General features: G+C 44.3%; 1 long non-coding RNA gene across 1 annotated transcript; it reads left to right on the forward strand.

Annotated features, from left to right (window-relative positions):
• The first annotated feature begins 371 nt into the window (after window positions 1-371).
• LOC143998399 (uncharacterized) lies at window positions 372-1227 on the forward strand. Its single transcript, XR_013277905.1, has 3 exons — window positions 372-533; window positions 828-961; window positions 1103-1227. It is a non-coding gene; the product is annotated as an uncharacterized LOC143998399 (long non-coding RNA).
• The last annotated feature ends 6334 nt before the right edge of the window (window positions 1228-7561 follow it).

A 7561-nucleotide genomic window follows, 5' to 3' on the forward strand; every position in this document is an offset into this window, starting at 1 on the left:
CGCCCCTTTAAGGGCGGAGAGCTAGCATAGCCCTATCTCCATCAGCATGTATCCAAATGAACCTCGTGTCAGCACTGAGGCATTATGGGGTTGGTAGTTTAAATGCCGACTTGGAAGGCTTTGCACATGCTCACTGCTTCCACCTATGGCTGTCCGCATCGAGCCGGTGACGTCAGACGCCGGCTCGATGGATGGGGGATACAAAAGGCAGCGCTGTCACTTCATCTGTAGTGCAGGTTCAGCACAGATACTACCGCCACGCTGACTTTTCCTTTTGGTAAATATACTTTTTTTAGTTGAACTTCATACTGTTACAACACTGTTTCTCATCTCTCTATACCCATATCTATTCATCCTTCTTTTTATTTGCTTGTAGGTTCAGCAAGCCTGGCAGTGGCAGCATACCGCTGCACTCTGTAATTTACAAAATACCACACTGAATCAATTGATTCTTTCTTTGTAATCTGTTGCATTTGTACTGCACCAATATTATCATATGGAATTAACTCTTCCATCTTTGACTCTAACTGCAGGTAAAAATAATTTTTATTCCTTTCACTTTCTTTAACAGTATATTGGTAGTATACCCCCAGCAGCCACTTTTTACAAGCTACCAATTAAGCGTAATTAAAATCAATTGTTTCATTCCTTTGATAATGAGTATCTCATGTTCTACTATGGAGGCTTGTTTTTCAGCCCCAATTCCCTCTTATAATTTAGGGATTGATATCAGTTACCCTTTCTGTTAAAAACTAACATTTTTCAATACCTGTGCTGGATTTGTAAACTTGGTACTTATCTCTGGATTTTGTTTTTGATCTTTGTAGCGCTTGTCTACCTCCATCTATGCCCTGCGTGGGGCTGGGTTGTTTTTAGCATTTGATCCTGTCACCCAATTCTTGCCACCTATTTCACCATCTATTGGCTTGTGGGTTGCGATGCCGGGAATGATTATACCTGGGTAAGCATAGTACCTCCTTGGACTGAGCGAATTGAGACCAATTTCATACTTAATGTTCTGAAATTTATGTGTATCCAATTGTATGGCATAAATGTATTTTCTGTATTCTTAAACCTTTTTTTGTGTTTATGTTCATGTTAGTTGCATACTCCCCTGAAGAAGCAAAAACGCGAAACATGTCGGGAGGACACATGATCATTCTCAGCAACTAACATTTTCAGGATCCCCTATACTTTGTGTCATGTAATCTTTTGTATAAAAAGTGTATTTGTTATTATATTATTGTTATTTTGGTTTTTCCAAAATAATTTTAACATATTTCCAATATTAAAGCTATGAATTCTTTTTTAAGAAATCTCTGTTTCTTTATATAGTGTACCGTAAAAAAATCCCCTGCCCCCCCCCCCCTTTTCCTATTCTTGGATACAATATTTGATGAAGAAATTAGTTTTTTAAAAACATTTTTGGGGATATTTATTATAGTAAAAAATATTGTTGTTTTTTTCAAAATTGTCGCTATTTGTTGGTTTATAGCACAAAAAATAAAAACCGCAGAGGTGATCAAATACCACCAAAAGAAAGCTCTATTTGTGGGTACAACGTTGAATGACCACGCAATTGTCAGTTAAAGTGACGCTGTGCCAAATTGTAAAAAGTGCTCTTGTCAGGAAGGTGGTAAAATCTTCTGGGGCTGAAGTGGTTAACTCATTAATTTTGAAATTCATTATTCATGACGTTTAGTGTCACAGTTTACTTACACATAGACACATTTCACTTTAATTGTTGATTGTATATTAACAAATATCACTTATCGAATTATTCATTAATCAGTTTTTATAACATATATTTATTTATTCACATATGTATTAGTCTATTTGCATGTTTGCACAGAATATATAATTACACATACTAGTTTATTTTGCATATTTATACAGAAGATACTATGAATATATTTGATATATTTAATACACTTAATATTGTATTGAAAACTACATTCCGAATTGTTATTTCCTAATGACAAATCCCTATATATTAAGGAACAACAACTATGGGAACCTTGGAGTACATGGTACAAAAATTATACTTCCACAATTTAGATAATGCTGATTCTTTAACCACTTGCTTACTGGGCACTTAAACCCCCCTCAGTCCCAGACCAATTTTCAGCTTTCAGCGCTGATGCACTTTGAATGACAATTGCGCGGGCATACAACACTGTACCCAAATGAAATTTTTATCATTTTTTTCCCACAAATAGAGCTTTCTTTTGGTGGTATTTAGTTACAGCTCGGAGTTTTATTTTTTGCTAAACAAACAAAAAAAGATGCAAAAAAAAAAAAAAAAAAAATCATGTTTTAATAGTTTGTTATAAAATTTTGCAAACGGGTCATTTTTCTCCTTCATTGAAGTGCGCTGATAAGGCGGCACTGATAGGCTGCATTGGTGGGCACTGATGGGCTGCATTGGTGGGCACTGATAGGCTGCATTGGTGGGCACTGATAGGCTGCACTTGTGGGCACTGATAGGCATAGTTAAGGCGGCACTAATAGGCACAGATAAGGCGGCACCGATGGGCACAGATAAGGCGGCACTGATGGGCAAAGATGGGCACAGATAAGATGGCACGGATGGGTGGCACGGATAAGTGGCACGGATGGGTGGCACGGATGGGCACTGATAGGTACCACAGATAGATGGGACTGATGGGCACTGATAGGTGGCACTGATAGGTGGCTCTGATAGGTGGCACTGCTGGGCACTGATGGGCGGCACTGCTGGGCACTGATGGGCGGCACTGCTGGGCACTGATGGGCGGCACTGGGGTGCAGCACCTTTGAGGCAGATTGGGTGGCACTGTGGGTGGCACTGTGGGTGGCACTGTGGGTGGCACTGTGGGGTGGCACTGTGGGGTGGCACTGTGGGTGGCACTGTGGGGTGGCACTGTGGGCATTATGGGCACAGACGGGGGGCACTTACTTTTACTTTGTTATATTTCAGGATGGCACTGCGGGAGGCAGGTGGGCACTGGCAGGTGGCATGTGGTGCCTTTCATTGCTGGCCGTGATCGGGACTGATGTCCCGATCACGGCCGCCGGTGATCGGCTTTTTTTTTTTCTCCTCGCGCTGTCAGCGCGAGGAGGAATAATAGCCGATTACCGGCTCCGTTCTATCACATGATCAGCTGTCATTGGCTGACAGCTGATCACGTGATAAGGGGTCGGGATCGACCCCTTACACGGATCGGTGATCAGGCGAGTCTCACGGACTCGCCGATCACAGAGCGCGCCGCGCGCGCCCCTCAGGGGGCGCGCAGGCCGCTCGTAACCAGGACGACGTCAATAGACGTAGTCCTGGAAATCTAGGTCCGCGCTAATGCCGTCATTCGGCAATAGCGCGGTACCCAAGTGGTTAATCATATAGAAGAAAGAACTCCTGTGCGTTTTAATATTTTTTTTTTGGATGGCTTTAAAAATAATTTCATAGCAAAGTGACAAATATATCACATATTTGTTTATCTGAATTGAGCTGCGGAGTAAGAATAGATCTTTATTTTCCTTCATAAAAGATAACTACTGTGTTTGAATTTCCTTTAGGATGTTGGCCTAGGTACTCCAAGACACAGATAGATCCCTGTGAGGGGTGTCTTGGGGTCCAGAAGTGGCCATTATCCATATCGCTATTTATAAATCTTACAATAATTATATTACAGACTTTATTATACAAATTTTAAGAGACTTACTCTTGTTCGAGTCCCTTTATGACTATGAATATTAGATACTTAGGAATACTACTTTATTCTTTATTGTGGATTATTTGTTTCTATGCTATATTATGCTGAGAAAACCCTGTCACTACATTATACTGTGTTATGTTACTTTTATTACTATATATTTTTTTTTTTGTTTTGTAACCCTTGTTGTAACTAACTCTGCTAAAAATCTCAATAAAAACATTTGAAAAGAAAACTACATTCCAAGCTGTAGAGTATTGCAGACCTGCGCTAATCTTACTTTTAATTTTACCCTTCCATTGCTCACGTCATTACTAAGAAAGCTGCGGTCCATTTTAATTGGAATTGATTATTTTCATTGGTGGCGCTGTTAAAACTGTTTTGCATTTCTCTTCTTCGGGGCTGTTGCTGCACAATATTAAATGGGAGGATTCCCATGCCGGTTATAGGCAGTATTTGTCAAGTTTCAGAGGTAAAACTGAAAGTGACAGCTGAGGTTCCAGGGGCAGCAATCCCTATCCCAGGAAACCTCACCTATCACATTGTCAGTTTTACCTCCAAAACTTCTTGTCGCTATTCTCAATAAATGCCTATTAATTTACCATTGAACTTGCATTCTTTTGGAAATTGGGCATGCATTTTTTCCTATTATTCCAAGTCTACATGTGGAAACAACCTTAAAGCGGTGTTCCATCTGCAAATTTGTATTTTTTTTAAAAAGTCAGCAGCGACAAACACTGTCGCTGCTGACTTTTTATAAGGAAACTTACCTGTACAGGGAGCCTGCTATGTCGGCCCCCCAGAGGCCGATCCGTCCATCAGATCGGGTGCAGGCGCCACCATTCTAATTAAGGGAAACCAGCAGTGGAGCCTTGCGGCTTTCCCACCCATTTCCTACTGCCCCCTGATGTCTTCTGGGACACACACATGTCCCAGAAGACATGGGGGTGGGGGGCTCACTGAAGAAGAGGATATGACGTCCTGCGCCGCGGATCGAATGGATCGGAGGTACAGTCTGTACTTTATAAAAAGGTAAGTTAGAAGAAAAAATTATTTTTTTAACTAGCCAAAAAGGAGGGGTGGAGTGGTGTTTTTTTTTGTTTAAAACCACCTGTCATGGTCGTCCCCGAAATCCAGCGGCCCATGGAAGACCTATTCACAAAATCCCTTCGTTGAGCGCTAATAGGTTTCCCTGGGCGCGCGTTGGCGTGAACGGACGCACGCGGGTGCGAGCAGGTATGAACGGGCGCACGCGGGTGCGCGAGGTTGCGAACGTGCGCACGCGGGTACGCGAGGTCACGAACGGCTGCACGGTTTCACGCGGGCGTGCGCGGGCACGTCGTGCGACCGTTCTTGGCGCCCAGAGGGCTTCTTAAGGAATCCGTTCTAGTGCCCCGGTGCTGTCCAGTCTACAGCGTTCCTGTGACTTACCTCTGCTAACCTGATTGTTCCTGCCCTGTTCTACCCGGCCTGTTCCTGACTACTCCTGCTTGCTGCCAGCCTTGACCCTTGGACTGTTTGACTACGCTTCTGCCTTCTCCTTTGTACTGTTGCTGCCTGCCCGTTGACGACCCGGCCTGTGTTTGACCCTGCTTGTTCTGCCAGTTGATCCGGTCTGTCATCTGTGACCGCTGCAGTCTGCTGCCTGCCTGCCAGCTGATCCAGTCCGCCATCTGTGACCGCTGCTGTCCGCTGCCTGCCTGCCAGCTGATCCAGTCCGCCATCTGTGACCCCTGCTGTCTGTTGCCTGCCTGCCAGCCGCTCCAGTCTGCCATCTGTGACCGCTGCTGTCTGCTGCCTGCCTACCAGCCGTTCCAGTACGATCACCTGTACCCGCTGCCAGCCGCTGACTGCTCACCAGCTGTTCCAGAACCACCTACCTGTACCTGCCTCTGTCTGACGCCTGTTCCAGGGCCTAACCTGCTATCACCTGCTTGGCACTTGTGCCCTCTGAACTCTAGAGTCCCTGTTCCCACTCTCAGGGAATCTCGAGCCAGAGGCTTACGAGAGGCCGCTCCCTTCACTCCGGGCTCCTTCCACCAGGTACGTGACACCACCTCTCAAAAGTGGGTGGAACTCTGCTTTAAGGTTGTACCAGGAAGGAAGTAGCCCAAGCTCTAAGAGGGTTCACTGCCAATATCCACCATTGGGTATGGCCTACTGGAGGGACATCTCCTTACTCACACAACCATTCACCCATGACCAGTGACTAAAGTCCCATACACACTATCAGATTTTCTGCAGATTTACCAAAATCATATAATATGAGGTCAAACCTTAGGAGTTTCAATTGTGTATGCAATAAGGCAGGGCCTTGCACTACATGGTTTTGATAAATCTGAAGACAAAAATCAGCAGAAAATCTGATAGTGTATATTGGGCTTAATTCAGTCAGTCCAGCGCACTTATCACATACCTGATGGCTGAGCCTGATGTGCAGAGGAAGGCCCCCCTTTCAACCCCAGCTCAGGGACCACTAATGTTGTAACAGTGGCATCGAGAGCATGGTGCTGTAAGGGTGCCTGAACCTTCTTCTATGTGCAGGGTGCGTCACCAGTTTGGACTAGAGAGCCAAACAGAAGATTTTGGTAGATCAGCACACTTTGGGCTAGTGGCAGCAGGTAGTTAGAGACTGTCAGAAGTATGGTGGGCAGAGGAGACACAGGATCAGTGGTCAGACAAGCCGGGTTGGCAACAGACGATCAGATGTAGGCATAGGGGGCAGGCAAAGAATGATCAAGGTACAGGCAGAGATCAGCAATGTTAGTTCAGGCAGATGAGCAAGAGACAAAAGGCAAAAGTCCAGATACAGGCCAAAGTCGGGATAAGAGGGGTACAATGGAGTCAGAGGCAAGCCGGGTCAAATACAGGAGTCAGCAGGATCAGGTTTCAGGAACACAGATATAGCTGCAGTTCAGACTGCAACGTTTTAGTGAACCTGCTGCACTTACAGTATCTCACAAAAGTGAGTACACCCCTCACATTTCTGTAAATAACCTTGATGTGATGATATGAGCTCCACTCTTTGTATCAATACACTGCTCCAGGGGCATGGCCATGACACCCTGAAATCACAGTCTTTCCTAGAGCCGGCTATACACTTATTTTATTTTTTTTTTAAAACCAACAGATTCCTCCATCCACACAAACGCAGGAGGTAAATGGAGGAGTCCCCCCATCACCAAGGCATTGTAGTGCGTGCCATTGTCAGAGTACACTGATCAGGGGTTGCAGTAGCTGATCATTGGAAAAATTTCCAACATGTCCCTTCAACAGAAATTGATTAAACAATAGACTTTTGATGAGCAGGAGAGCCCACACACTGATCGAAATTAGATTAGTGTATGGCCAGCTTAAAGTCAAACTCCAGGTTTTGTTTTACTTTAATTAGTTTATTTCATTTCATTCAAATTAAATATTTCTTTCACTAAAAAATGCGCTCGATGACAGCGCTGTATAAACAGTGCTGTATAAACAATTTGTAGCATCAGCTACATACAGTATACAGCGCTGTGTTCCAGCAGCGGTACACGGTTTTTGCCGCCTGCTGCCGAAACAAAATTGAGCTGGGCTGAGTGCTGATCAGCCATTCACAGGGAGCATTGTATTTTATGAGTAAATACAAAGCTTCCTCTGATTGGCCAGGGTGGAGAGGCAGGCATATGATGTCAGAATCTCCTCCTCAGCCAATCAGAGCAATCAAATGCATAGGAAGCCTTGTATTCATTCCTAAAATACAAGGTTTCCTATGCATGGCTGGGAAGCTCTCAGCCCAACTCAATTTTGTTTGAATGTGTAAAGTGGAAGTATGGAAATAAAAGACAGAGAACAGAGTAATCACACGATCGCTGGTAATCTGGTTCTCAGTC

Source organism: Lithobates pipiens, unplaced genomic scaffold, assembly GCF_037356315.1.
Source record: "Lithobates pipiens isolate NorthernLeopardFrog02 unplaced genomic scaffold, aLitPip1_a1.2 Scaffold_19, whole genome shotgun sequence".
Taxonomy (NCBI): domain Eukaryota; kingdom Metazoa; phylum Chordata; class Amphibia; order Anura; family Ranidae; genus Lithobates; species Lithobates pipiens.